Raw genomic sequence first — 16,131 nt, 5'->3', positions numbered from 1 at the left:
TAATCTTGCCTTCATCAAAGAATGTAATAAGAATATTTTTTGTTATTTAATATATGATGTCATTAAAAGAGCTTCAAAAATCGAATTTTATTTAAATACAATAAGCATAATTATGTCTTATATAATTAAATTAATCAATTACGTATTAATGTTAATATAAACTAAATTCTAATCGCCATTGATTTGTTTAACAAGAGATATCTTGTAAAAAGTGGTCTAGATCGAAAAGTGCATAGTAATTTTCTAAAACTATTTACACTGTTTTTTCAGTTATATCATTGTTTCACAAAAAAAATCCTTTATGAAGCCCAAAAATATATGTCTCATTCATAACCAGGACTTTATTTATCGTTAAATAAAACTTACAGGTAACAGGTATACTTGACCAATCAAGAAGGACAGTTCGCTTGATTGGTGAAAGGGTGTGTAATTTTTTAAAAAATTCCATTTTTCGAATAAAAAAAAAAGAATCGTCATAATCGTTACACTCAGTAAGACGTTATTAGGTAACATAAAAAATACAGTCGAATTGAAAACCTACTAGCGAAATGTCTCATTAGGCGCCTAAACTTAACAACGCAACGGTTAGATCAGATCAATTCTAGCCGACTTTTTTCCCAAGTTGTCTACTTTGTTTTCTTGAACCTTCTTATGGAATAAAAATTTAGAAAAAATTTGTCTGTTCGTAAGACAGGCCCTCTGTAAGGTATTTAGTTATTAATACATGATACCTTATAATAAAAGTTTTTTTTTATTATTATTATTATCTAAATAATACAAGCAGCACTCTTTCTGTTTATAAACCAGGCTTAATACAAAATTAATAAATTATTAACGTTTAAATAAATAAATAATTTTGTCCATATACATAGATACATTTTAGCAGCCCGTCGTGTCTGTAATCCACTCCGCCGCGTACACACCTGCGCGCAATCACATAATGATAGCTGAAAGGGATTTTTTGCCTCGTCCTCGCATCCTGAACTATATATAACTCTGTATATATCGACGAAGCGTGTTAGTGTTGATTGAAAATCGACGGAAACTGTGAAATTAAATTTTTGACGCTTTATTTTTCGATGATTGTGTGATGATGGATTTTTACATACGTAGATGCAGTTTTGTATCAAAACCAGCACTTACATTTGTGTTGTAATGATACATGAAAATGTTAAGTCTATCTAATAAAAATGAATGTTACTAAGCGCATAACTCGAGAATGGCTCGACCAATTCGGCTAATTTATTTTTTTGTATGTTCCTTAACGGAAGGTTTTAATAAAAAAAAAGAAGAGAAAACTGTTAACTTTTGATAGAACGAAGTCTACTGATTAATAAAAATACATAATGTGCCAGAATTAACGATTTTCTGTACATTATAATTACTAACTGTGCCTTGCGGTTTCAAATGCGTTAACTTGAGAAAAAAATCTACTACAATACTAAAATAGTCTGTAGCCTCCTCAAACATCCAAGATAATAAGAATTTTTCAATTCGAAGAAGTAGTTCCTAAGATTAGAGCGTTTACAATAAAGTATAAGTCATATTAGCAAGTTGAAGTGGCAGTGGGCTGGTCACCTGTGTTGCGGGACCAATGGCCGTTGAAGCAGACGTGTCCTGGAGTGGAGACCGCGTATTGGCAAACGCAGTGTGGGACGTACTCTGGCCCGCTCGACTGACGATCTACATAAGATTGCCGGTGTAGGCCGGATGAGGATTGTGGAAAACTGGGATATCTGGTGGGAACTTGGGGAGACCTATGTCCAGCAGTGAACTGCAATAGGCTTAACCGACTGTATAGGGTCAGCTAGGATATTGATACGAAAAGGAGAGTTTGATTTTTTTATTATCGTATGTTATTCTGTAGTAACTTGTAAGTAAGCATTTCATAACAAACAGACAAAACAAATACTATATTAATATGCAGTATATCAATACAATAGTATTGATTTCTATGTACTATAATTTAAGGGATGCTAAGAAGTTGCTATAAAAAATCTAAATATCATAAAAATAGCAACTACCCGATGACTAAAGTGACTTTGTCATGTTGAAGGCCATAAAAAAAAGGCCATGCAGATTTTACTGTTTTTGACTACCCTCCCCTTTTATCACGCTAAGCCACACTTTAATTGACCCCTGATAATATTACGTCATAAAATCTAGGCCCCCTAAAATAATTTCGTTATTAAAAATAGTAACGATTAATATTTTGATTTTGTTTTATTTTAAAGGTATAAATATAAATCTTCTTCTTTTCATATCTCGTCACGTTAAGGAAATACCACTTATTTGCGAACTTATTTAATGGATAATCCCTTACGAGTGCACAATATTTATTACAATCTTTCATTTTTAAGACTCTAGATATAGCAAATTTACCAGTAGGTTGAGTAGGTAGGAACCTAGGGTGGCAATTCTAAGGAGCGTCAAATTTTGCCAAAATTTTATTTTAGTAACATTATTATATATATGTAGATCGAGAAAATGAAAGGGCGTGCTCGTAACCTTTGTACAACAGTGGATATAACTAAATAAGTAAGGTCAGCAGAAATAATTGCGACTAGCACTAGTCGTTTTTTGGGTGACTGTAACCACAAACTTTTTGAGGGCTGGATCTTCACCTGAATATACTCCTACTAGGAAGTAGATTATCGATTTTCAGAGGTCACTAGGGGCGGCAAAAATTGAACAGCTTACTGACGGCAAATTTGTAAATCCGCCACTGTGCATTTTTAAGTAGGCTTAACAGCAATTAAAAATGAAATATTACTTTGTTATCTGTGAACAATCATTTGTTTATCCGTGTTCTAAATTTGAAATATAACCAGCATCTAGGAGTTCAATTAACAGAGCCGTTATTAATGGCCGTTCCGGTCGCCCGATTAAACTCAATCCGGGATCCGTGGGGGCCGGTGACGACGACTGTTAACTGTCGGTATTGTATTTGGTTTAATTAAAAATTATAAATATTCTTTTTCAAATTTTTACTACGTATAAATATGAAATATATAATAAATAAATTTGTTTTAAAATTTTGCGAGGAATGTTACTTTAATTTTCTTGTTATAGATATAATCGGGGTAATAACAATAATATTCTTTATTGTATATCATTAATGATTACAAAAACAAAAAAGTACAATTAGAGGAACATACAAAGGCGGTATTATCGCTAAAAGAGATATCTCTTTTAGACAACTTTTATGTAACATTAGGCCCGTTTTATTTTTTCTAATGATGCTCGCAACCACATAGTATAATTTTAAGAGTAAGACTGGCCTGTAAACTCTCGTCACGCGAGCGAAGCGTCACATCTACCTTCATAATTATTTATAGTAATATAGTTGTAATGCTTTTTTAAATTAATAAAACTAGTTATACAATATTGAAATAATTTTAGTCAGAATATTAGGAAAATTCATCAAATTATAATTCACGCTTATTTTATGATGAATATGTAAATATACAAAGATGTCATCAGGAAAAATACAAACTACTTGAGCTGGCATTAGAGTATCTTAAAAGTGGTTTCATCGTTGTTATATTTTTGAAAAAAAAAAAAACAATCCAGGACCTTGCTTTAAAATCATTTAGACCAAAACAAGTCAAGCGTTATAGAAATAAACATACACAAAAGGGTAAATAAACAATTTATTAGATCTACAGCATCACCGGGCTCACGGAGAGGCACGCACTAATTACCGAAGAGAATCCAATGCAATAAATCACAGGCATAATATAACGCAGTCGCGTCGCACAGGAATGCACGCCCCAAATCCTCGCTACAATTTGAATTTCGAAATTCGTAGCGCTTCGTAATTTGGATTCGGTGTCACTGGCTATTTGAGTACTTTTTTTTTCAACGGAAGTGTTCATATGGATTGGACTCTATATTTTTCAGTTACAGACTTAACATGCTTTGGATGACATAAAAAATGTTTACGTCATTATTATTCGAAATGGTTTGTTTTTCGAATAGTAGATATTATTTGTTATACAATCTAATTAAATTACGTATCTCTTTCGAATAAAAAATACAAATCAATTTGGATTTGAATTTGATGTTCGATTTTCAAAATGAAATACGATGAATAGAATAAGCAAAAAAGAACCCGATTCCACATTAAAATTATTGACTCCAGAATGGGAACGCTCAGTACATTTTCGCGTTCCGCCCTGCGGGTTATTTATGAACAGTCACTGAGCTATGTAATAATCTGAGGCGGGATTTAATTTGTAGGACTGATTTCACACTAGGGTGCAAAAGAGATAGCCTTATATAAATTTCGTAAAGATAAAAAAGATAGAGAACTCCACCCTGAGATCGTTAGCGGTTTCAGCAGACAGCCTGTAATGGAATTCGGCAATACTTTATTTTGGGTTCTTTCTGGTGTAATAAATAGAATAGGTTTGTTTGGAGCTTGAATTGATTTTCCTTTACTGGGCATGTTGAATAACCTTTTTGTGATTTTTGCTAATGGCGGTTAGAGATTCTGATTTTAAGTCTAGACATTTACGGAAGTCTTTCATTTTACATATTTCATTGTAATGTTCATTTGGAATGACTTTAGCACTTTTATTTATTGTATAAACGAGTAGAATAGGGAGTTGATAGTCGTGATGAGTGGGGCAGTTGTCATAATAACTGACCCTTGACACTGACGGACATAGGCTCGGTCTAAGCTCATGAGAAATGTTGGTTTAGACTATATTAATAATACTTGTTATATTTATATTAAGTATCTACTAGCTGTGCCCACGACTTCGTTCGCATGGAATTTAACGAAAAAGTTATTATTTAGTTCGCAGACTTATAAAATTAATAAATTTCTAAAATAAAAGAAGCCTAAGTTATTCCTTACTATATCAGCTAACTGACAGTGAAAGTCCCGTCAAAATTGGTCTAGCCGTTTCAGAGATTAGCCGGAACACAGACAAACAGACAGACAGACAAAAATTGTAAAACATATTATTTTGGTATATGTATCGTGTAAACATCCATATGCATTTAGTAAAAAGCGGTTATTTTAATATTACAAACAGACACTCCAATTTTATTTATTTGTAGAGATGAAGCCCTGCTTCATGTTTATCAATTACAGAATTACCATTCTACAGAGAGCTGTAGAGTGTGAAGCATTAGTTTTGTCATAATTACAAAAAAATTATATGAAATAAATTGGACAAAATATAATAATGTAATGTTTTTATAGAGTTTAGCTGTAGGAAGTAAGTTGTTTTTTTTTAAATATAATATAGGTTGGTCAAAACAATATAACACTCTTCCTAAAAATAAATGAGAAGGTTTTACTATTGCATTTTATACAACAAGTGATAGATCTAGAAGCCATTGTTACCCCTTCTTCCCATTCCATTTCCCTTCATTAATATGCGCTGTGAATGTCAGTTTTAAATGGCTATCAATTAGGATTCAACAGTACTTGACAGTCAGACGGATGGGTTGCAGTGGTATCTGAAATTAGTGATAGGGTGAATTTCGACATAAAAACCCTGAAAATCATTTTTAGTACTAGTCTTGAATTAGTGCATTGTAATTTCAAGACATGACTACATTTATAATAAAACCCAGTTTTTTTTTTTAAACAGTAACCCCGGAATTTTGTCCTGATTCTTATCTACAGAATCTGCATTCCAAATCGGTTGCAGCTTCACATTTAAATATAAATAGTAAAATAAAACAAATGTAATTTTAATTTGTAAAATGACGATTTAAAAGTTCTTTTAAAGCCTACTTGAGTATTGTATTTTTTATTTCGATTTTGAGTTTTTTTTATATTTTTTATATTGAGATGCGATATAGATATATTCAAACTATAAATGTTTGTTCATTTTATTGGGCTATTCAAAATGTCTACCTAGCTGTCTTTTTTTTTAAATTGTCTTTGCTGTATAAATCTTTTATATCCATAGTAAATTTATGATTTATGTAACTTAATTGTTAGTATTTTTATCTGAATGATTGAAAAACGTATAACGTAGTATATATTAATTATAATACGTACATATGTCGGATGAAGGTAGATTTCTCTCGGTCATCGTCTCTGAGTACTCGGTATACTGTGGGCTTCAGTGGTCATGTTGGCACAAGTAAACACAATTTATGATATCACCAATGTATTATACACGGGATTCACTTAGTAGAAAAGCAGTTATTTTAATAGAAAGGTACGCGGCACGGAACTCGGGATAGTTATTAGTTAACAGGGCGGATACTAACTTCTTAGCATTCGATGGATTCACCGTGCGGGTGTCGAGTCCATCGTGTGGCACAGGGAGAAACTCAGAGCAGTTTCTAGGACTTGCGACCTTGGTGTAGGTTTAAGCCCCCTTTGAGATGTACATCGACGCTCACCTTCACTGCTCGAGTTGTCCGCCCTGCCTAGCCAAATTATAAATCGTAATATGATATGTAACAATTAATTCGTTTGCACAAATTAATTATTGAAAAAGTCTAGGTTAAGCTACTAGCAAGATACAACAAGTACACCGTGCCAAGCCAGAGCCAAGACTGCTTTAGCCGAGGTTGCACCGTTCGTTTCATATACGTCAGAATAACTCGAGTAATATAATGAGTGAGGGTAGGTGACTATCGAACGATGTGCTAGGTGGCGTGATCGGTGCATCTGATGTTTATAAATTTCTTGGTAATTGGGTACGACAGCGCAAGTGCCGACACGTATAACAGTATAACATGACGTGAGTTTTCACAGAAAGTTAGTAAATGTTGGTATCACAGTAGAATAGCCAAAACTATTGTAAAGTCTATTCTAAAGCCTATTTTCAAAGTTCATCTTTTTCTGTATAAGTTTTTGAGCTTTCACGATCACTTTGAACACTTGATTCTATAGGACTTTCTGGTTATATTTTAGGTAAAACGGTAAAGCTGTAAGTTAATTCATTTTACCCGCTTTATTACCAACCACGTTCAGTCCTAACATCGTCTTAATCATGCACTATTCATCATATCACGTGTCGTGGTGCGTTTAGTGATACAATTGTAATCCCATTGTTGATGGTGATTAATTAATCTCGAACAATACAATAGTAATTACCTGGATCCGCTCGTCTCGTCTTCGAGCTTATGATATAATGTTACGGTAATGTTCTCATTGTTGCGTTATATTTGCGGATTTTCTCGTCTTCCATATCTCTTACATAGGTGCAGTTGATTTTCATTAAAAAAAAAATAGTTTTTGTAATTTATTGTGTTTATAGATATCTTATTGAGAAACCTATGCTTTTTACAAATAAAAGATTATCATTAAAAATATGTTCCTTACTAAGCGAAGCTTTTTTTAGGCGCATTTTAGCGATCTTTTTTTGCGTAATAACTTATTTTTAGTCAATCGTTGCCGGTTGCACATTACCAGGAGTTGTGGTTACCTTATTTACTACATAACACAACATTATTTTAATGCTATAATATTTATCTGTCACCTTCTGTAAGATTGAGTCGGGCTACTGCAGGCTTTCACGCAGATATTTCCTGCTGTGTCTTACCTCAATTTATATGCATAATTAGAATTGTTTTAACGACAATATCTCTATTGGCAATTAAAAAAACAATTTGATATTGAAACACAATTAGTTATGCGATATACACTTGTTCCATCGTTAGCCCATTTGTTTGCCGCAACCCACCTAATCCCGGCCTTGTTTCGGGATAATCCGGGATCAGGAATCATGACACTATTGTTGTAAGTGTGAAACCGACACAAATAGGCCTACGGCTTTATGTGACCCTAATGTTACTACATCTATGTGTAATATATCCAAAATTGATTTTTATTGTTAGGGAATACAGTTTTAAATCAATTTAGCATTTATTTATTTGCTGTTACATTGAAACGAAAGTATTTTTTGAGTATTTAAAATGCGCGATTCTGTTTTGATTCTTATTGCCTATAAAATTAGGTCGACTTTATATTGATTTGTGATATGAATATGGGACGATTTAGTTTTTGATTTTTCCTTTGTCTTGGAACAAGGGTTGTGCTTTTGAGTGAATTTTATTTTAAACGCTCATTGTAGGGGGCTAATAACGAGATTATTATTTGTACTCGGGGAGGATTGTTCAAATATTGCTGTTGCTTGTTAAATGAATCGGTAAATTTGTTCGCAGTCAGCCGTATGTCTCCATTTTTGCGGAAACTTATTTTGTAAAAGATCTTTAACGTGTTTTGCACAGTAATTATATTTAGTTTAACATACCGTTTCAGACAACTTAATATAATAAAATCAAGTACGTTTAAGAATGCCTTTTTATGATACATTGTTTTATAATTAGCGGACAAAACAATATTAATTTTGTGTGATATAACCAATTCTTCTAATATCTATATATTAAAAATAAAGACGTTTTTGCTGAGGATAATATATTTCTTACAGCAGGACAAATTGGCTGTTACAACGTTTTCTAAATTATCATTTAGTATTGTTTCATTGGTGTTATGTTTAGTTCGGATAATTTTAGTGATATTTATTACATTTAATGGTCTACAAATTAGCATGATTCCAAAAGTATCTGCCATAAATATAAATAGTAGTTTATCAAAAATGGGGATCAGCATCGCATTCGTAATGGTTAGTATCAATCGTAAAAAAAATATAAACCTGAAAAAACATTTTGGTCACAATATTACAGTGTATCTTGTTTAGGACCTGGTTTTTAATATTTGCCTTTAAGATTTTCTTAGTATGTTTTTGATATTTAGTGTAACTATGGTATTATGTATCAGCCATCCCCATATCTTAACTTACAAACTGATAGACATATATCAAAGCCTAAACGTAACAAGAAAATCATTTCATACTTGCATTACTTGAAATAATATAATTGTGTTTGCTCGCAAACGAAAAAAAAAACCGACTTCAATTACATCGACGAGTAATACGACGTAGATCGACGAAAAAATAGTCAAGTAACTACGCGGTATCAAAGATTACTCAAAAAGTAGTTATCAGATCTCGATAAAATTTATATGTGACCACATGATAAACACCAGCTTTCGATTAAATTAAAAATTATCAAAATAGGTACATCCAGTAGAAAGTTATGCGGAATAATACAACGTAGGTCGACGAAAAAAGCGTCAAGTAAATACGCATTATTAGATATAACTCGAAAAGTTATAGTTAGATCTCAAATAAATTTAAATGGTACCACATGACACACACCACCTTTCGATTAAAAGAAAATTTGACGAAATCGCTCCACCCGGTCAAAAGTTCTGAAGTAACATACATTAAAAAAAAGAAAAAAAAAATACAGTCGAATCAAGAACCTCCTCCTTTTTTGGAAGTCGGTTAAAAATTACCAAGTAATACCGATTAAAGAACTACGAAAATAAAACTAAGCAACTGTAAAATTCAATGCAACTGCTACGGGTAGAGGTATTATGCAAAGAACCACTAACCTTATTGCCCATAACGCAAACGTCAACGTTTACGACATTAGACTATGCCTAACGTTACCCTTTTACACGTAACGATTTCGATACGACCACTTGACGGGTTTTAAAGATTTTAAAATCGGCAATCGTTAAGTGTTATTATAAATATTAGAATATTATATTTTTCAATAAAATATTAAAAAATTTGACATTATAAAAGTCACTAGACGGGCTTGCGATTTGGTTTTGCCTAGAGAATCGGAGCTTCAATATCTGGACAAAACTCTGGAGTGGGGAAATACCTTACGGAAGATCATGGCTAAATAACATTGCTCTCAAGCAGTATTGTTTGCCTGATGTGTGTGAGGTAGCCTGATCTCATAGGGGGAGTGGGGGTAGAGTCGGAAACACATCTGTGATGCTGGTGTGCAGTCTATCACGGCCACGATAATCGCTTACCATCAGATGAGCCGTACGCTAGTTTGTCAACCTAGTTGTATAAAAAAAAACGTATATGCCTGTCGTGTCCTACTCGTACCGTCGCCTATAAAACATTTCCAAGTAGTCTATATCCGTTCAATAATAATTACCGTCGATACATTGACGACACCCGCGGGCGCCGTGAGGGCGTCACCGGAGATACAATTTAATGCGAGGTTAATATATTATTCGCGACGAACCGACGAACATTACGCGAATTGCTTTCCGTTTTATTTCGCTTAACTTCGTTATTTGTCTCGTTCTAATCACGTAATAAAGAATGTTTGGTGGTGTTTTATTAAATTTCAATATTACGATAGGCTGGAAATTGAATTCATTATGCTAGTTTTTCGTAAGCTGCTTCGCGTGTATACACGATTTCGGCTCCCGTTTCCACCCGGTAAATATAGCATATCATCACAGCCTATACAGTCCACTGCTGGACATAGGCCTCCACAAGTTTACGAAAATATAACGTGAACTCATGTGTTTTGCCCATAGTCACCACGCTGGGCAGGCGGGTTGGTGACCGCAGTACTGGCTTTGTCGCACCGAAGACGCTGCTGCCCGTCTTCGGCCTGTGTATTTCAAAGCCAGCAGTTGGATGGTTATCCCGCCATCGGTCGGCTTCTTAAGTTCCAAGGTGGTTGTAGAACCTTGTTATCCCTTAGTCGCCTCTTACGACACCCACGGGAAGAGAGGGGGTGGCTAAATTCTTTAGTGCCGTAGCCACACAGCACAAAATAGGCAAAAAATATAGCATATGTCACTCAGCAATGACGTAGCATGTATTTTATTTAATAGAAATTAAAAAAATTAAAAATTATTGTATTTATTTCCATACCAAGTAAGTGGCCTTAGAACATGAGCAAGACGTAAGTCACATTCAATAGCCATGTTCAACCCTACCCGGTGATAGTTGAAAACTCTGCACTCGAAGGTGTAGACTATATCTATTAGTGCTGGCCAAAAAATAATGAAAATATAGAACCTTTTTTTAAATTTTACAATTTGACTACAGACTTTGACAACAAAAGAGTATAAATATGCGTGCCTGTGTCAAATACATGGTAGTGTGTGTAATGTTTTCTGCTGTGCCCGCAACCTCGTCCGCGTGGAATTTAACAAAATAATTAAGGTTAAGTTCGCAAAGTTATAAAAAAAAAACTAAAATAAAAGTAGCCTAAGTTACTCCTTATTACATCAGCTATCTAATAGTGAAAGTCACGTTAAAATGGGTCCAGCCGTTTCAAAGATTAGCCGGAACAAAAAGACAGGCAGGCAGACAGACGGCCAGACAGACAGACAAAAATTATAAAAAATGTTATCTTGGTATATGTACCGTGTATACATACATATGAATTTAGTTAAAAGCGGTTATTTTAATTTTACAAACAGAAACTCCAATTTTATTTATTACCCGACTTCAAAAAAAGGAGGAGAATACTCAATTCGACCGTATATATATATATATATATATATATATATATATATTTTAATGTATGTTCGGGGATAACTCCGTCGTTTATGAACCGATTTCGATAATTCTTTTTTCGTTGAAAAGGAGATATCCCTAGTTTGGTACCATGATAAGGAAACCAGGATCTGATGATGGGATCTCAGAGAAATCGAGGGAAACTCTCGAAAATCCACTTAACTTTTTACTGGGTGTACCGATTTTAATGATTTTTAATTTAATCGAAAACCGATGTTTATCATATGGTCACATTTAAATTTCATCGAGATCTGATAACAACTTTTGGAGTAATCTTTGATAATGCGTATTTACTTGACTTTTTTTTTGTCTACCTACATTGTATTACTTGTCGATATAATTGAAGTCGGTTTTTCTTCGTTTGCCTGCAAACACAATTATTTGTTTAGATTTGAAAAAAATATTAGCATTCTGCACTCCTTCTCTATATAAACTATAAGAGTAACTCAAACACTGCACTGTAATTTCATACTCCTCCGTCCTCGCAATTTTTCTAAAAAGGGGTACAAAGTTTTTGCTTTACGTATTAATATATAGTTAGAAATATTTACTATAGCTTTGTTAATTCTACTGTGTAAGATAAGCGTTTAAATATATTTGCAATATTTAACTGTAATTAAGATATCGATTTCGCTAAAAGCTTATAAAATAAAATAAGTGATATAGAGAGAACAGTTCAACGACTAAAAAAATATAAAAATAGTAATAAATATAAAAAATATAAAAGAGCATTCGGTAAAAATTCACTAACAACTGTAAGGTTCCACCGAGATTTGAACTCGGATCGCTGGATTCAGAGTCCAGAGTGCTAACCGTTACACCATGGAACCGACTCAACAAAATTGTGAAAGTAGTTACTTGATTTTTTTTAAAATTTTCTTATTAATATATTATGATACTTGAGCCGCGCGTTGTACCTCATGTCCCATTTTACACGCTTAGAAAATTTTACTAACCGCTGAATCAGACAGTTGTTAAATAGTGTTCGACTCCTAATTGCGTTCCTTCAAATAGGGAGTTCGGTAGGTATTATAGATTACGTTCCAAGTAAAAAATCTAGGCCTTTTTTAAATTTTACTTTGTCTTAATATACGTGCTACAACTGGAAACGTACTTTTGCATAAGCGTCCAATACTATTTTTCTTAGACCTAAAAAATGACTACAAAATGAAATATTAATACTAACAGCCGCATACAGCTAAAGAATAGCAATTGGAAACGAATTCTTTTTCTTGTAGATTGTGTTTTACTGTAAATTATAGTCGTTCAGCGCTCACGAACCGCGAATCATGCGGAACGAGTCTATCAAAGTTGCTCGCCTATATAAACAAAGTCAAATTTAAGAATTAGTAAGGATTTTTTTACGTGTAACGTGATTAATTACCCCTACAGAATCCCTCATTTGATGAAACGCAGTTAGGAATCGAACACCTGTATATATAGAAGTTTTTGTGATAAATTTTTAAATATGTATGTACATACATTTATTTGTTCCCCATAGAATATTTCACGATGTTAATTTTTAAACTAAATAAAAGTAATATTAGGGTTATCATAGTAGTTAGTTTATTTTTTTAATAAAGTTTCTGAGTTATAGCCATATATAATGCTGTATCTATACTAATATAATAAAGCTGAAGTTTGTTTGAATGCGCTAATCTCAAAAAGTAGGTACTGGTTAAAATTGATTGCGTTGCACAGCTCATTTGCCAAGGAAGGCTGTATTTTTTTCCTTAAATCAACATGTGTGATACCGTGGATAAAGCTAGTCAACAGTCGAACATTTTTTATTCAACTTTATTGTTATATTATTTACTAATTATGTAATATCACCTTCGATATTTTATTTCCTTCACGGTCCAGAGTAGTTCAGATAAACATCATAATCTTACAAAATACGAACAAATTTACCTTTGAGTTTGTACCCCACTAATTGGTTTATCTGATAAGTTCAAATGTTTTATTTTGTAGGGAACAATTTAACGAATGTGTTTAATCGACAATAAAGTCCTATTTAACTGGTAACAAATCAATGTAGCAAATTGTTAGGGAACGTGCCCTTCTCTTATTCTCCTTTCCGAGAAGCGCTAAATCTTTATTAGCCACGAGATGGCTCTGAGCACGCGATAAGCTAATATATATATACTCTCATTACAATAGTTAGAGAATTTTTTAATAAGCTATAATCTTTTTTATTTAACATATTCTAAATATCTAATATTATTATTTTCATATTTATCACTCATCATCATCACTTCAGCCTCTCGCATTCCACTGCTGGACATAGGCCTCCATAAGCTCGCGCCAAAAATGGCGCGAACTCATGTGTTGCCCATAGTTACCGCACTGGGCAGGCAGGTTGGTGACCGCAGGGCTGGCTTTGTCGCACCGAAGACTGCACTTGGGCTGTGTATTTCAAAGACAGCAGTTGGATAGTTATCTAGCCATAGGTCGGCTTTATAAGTTCCAAGGTGGTAGTGTTATCCCTTAGTCGCATCTTCCGACGACCACCAGAAGAGAGGGGGTGGCTATATTCGTTACTGCCGAGCCACACAGCTTTTTTTCATATTAGAGGATTTAAATAAATAAAGTCTTCGATAAAATAAAATGTGTATATAAATGTAATCTATTACTTATGTATCGATTACGTGTCAATAGTTTTGTAGTAGCATTATTTATAAGTGCAGAATATGCTTTTTAATTGGTTAAAATACCTAAGTCTTGAAATATCTTTTTACACATTTCGAAAGTTATAAAAACTAGTCATTTAATCGTATGTGGATTTGAAATATACCTTTTAAAAACTTAGTTTTTTTTTAACTATAATATTCTAAACCAGCGTTTTTAACAACTTATGTTAAGTAGCTACTATATGCAATAAAAAAACGATCAAATAAAAGGCTTAATACTAACTTTTAATAAAAATTACCCATATAATCACAATTATTTATACTTATAACCTAATATTTTGTTAATTCTGAGTATTAAGCGCCTGTGAAAAATGTATAGCAAAATCGCAAAATAATAATAAAAAACTTTGCCAGACTGATGTATGGTTGTTTTAAACAATTTATATTATACCTTTGATCGATTGATTTAACCAGGAATATTCCACTGCTGGGCATAAGACTACTTCTCGACGTAGGAGAAGTATAGTAAGTAGAAACCGGCTTACCTCCTAGTAGAATTATATTATATATTTAATAAATCATCTTTCTTGGCAGGTTCTACAATTATAAATCGACATATAAAGGGACTGACACTAACAAATAAGGAAATATAATTAACCCATTTTAAAATCTAAAGCCATACAAAAGTTACTAAAATCAGATATCAACATCACACATCGCATGTAGAAACCCAGTACCTTGCGTCCTAAGGGACGACCACGCCATTAATTATTCCCGCTAACTACTTAGCTTTCCACACGAAGCTGTATTGCAGACCGATGTGTTTTATATTTCACCCAATAAATTATGGAGTTACCCATAAAACATACTTGAGGTACACATAACTTATTGTTAGAATAGAAATCGATCTCATTACTATTAAGTTGATTTCGATAAACAGTATAATTTCCTGCTCAAAATATGGAGCAGCCCGACTGTGGTAGTACCTCGACCTTAGAGAAGATCATAGCAAAATAATACTGTTTTCAAGCAGTATTGTGTTCCTGTTGGTGAGTAAGGTGACCAGAGCTCCTGGGGGGATTGGGGATTGGGTCGGTAACGCGCTTGCGATGCTTCTGGTGTTGCAGGCGTCTATAAGCTACGGTAATCGCTTACCATCAGGTGACCCATACGCTTGTTTGCCGACCTAGTGACATAAAAAAAAAATAACAGTAAAGCCTAACTGGAGAAGTTGATTTCGATATGTATAAGTAACTTAATATGGAGAAGTAACTTAATTTTAGAGGACCACAGCCTAAAAACGAGTGTGCTTTAGACCACACGACTGAGGTAAAACTTCTTTTGCTCTATATAACTTACATCTTTCAATATTCTCACATATCTCATATAGCCCTCTCAACTTTCGTTCGCGTTACCCGATCACACTTTTCGTACGGCTATCGTCACGTTTTCACCAGCTTACTACGTAGTCAAGCACGTGTTAAATAATGTTGTGTTCCTGTGGTTCCTGTGTAAAGTAGCCAGAGCTCGTGGCTCGTGCCAGATGCTGTGTTATTCAATTGTTCATTGGCTACGGTAATCGATTACCATCATACCGTATGCTCGTTTACCGTATTGTTTACCTTTTTGTTTGCCTCCATAGTGGTTTAGTAATTTGAAATTTACTGACCACAGACAAAGTTCTTTCTTTACGGTTTAGTATTGTTTTAATTATAAGTAAAAAAAATGTAATATTTTTTGACGAGTGAAGACGTGTCTGATTTCAAGTGTTTAAAAATTTCAGTTAGTTTTATGCAATAAATTAATCTTGTTTGATCTGAGTTCAAATAAAGTAAAAACTATAGTTCTACATTTCATTTATTTTTTCTACAATTTAGTGAAATAAAATATTTATTTAATATAACTGAGAAATAAAATTGATTACGTAAACTTATAAAAAACACTGCTGAGGTAGTAAACGCAGAATTCATTTTTATTAAAAGTCAATATATAACATTTGTAGCTGAGCGTAAATGCTACTAAACTTCGCGACAAATTTATTAAATCGTCTTCGTCACGTCGGTATAATCTAATTATACATATATCTATAATTCTATACTTTATTAATTTCT

The 16,131-nt window shown here is 33.3% G+C and overlaps 1 non-coding gene across 1 annotated transcript; it reads right to left on the bottom strand.

The window, feature by feature from the left end:
* Positions 1-12,148: 12,148 nt before the first annotated feature.
* Trnaq-cug lies at positions 12,149-12,220 on the bottom strand. The gene has a single exon. It is a non-coding gene; the product is annotated as a tRNA-Gln (tRNA).
* Positions 12,221-16,131: the final 3,911 nt, after the last annotated feature.

The sequence above is a fragment of the Melitaea cinxia genome, chromosome 3 (assembly GCF_905220565.1).
Source record: "Melitaea cinxia chromosome 3, ilMelCinx1.1, whole genome shotgun sequence".
NCBI lineage: Eukaryota > Metazoa > Arthropoda > Insecta > Lepidoptera > Nymphalidae > Melitaea > Melitaea cinxia.
The sequence above is the reverse complement of the archived record's forward strand: the minus strand, read 5'-3'. Positions and strand labels throughout refer to the sequence as shown.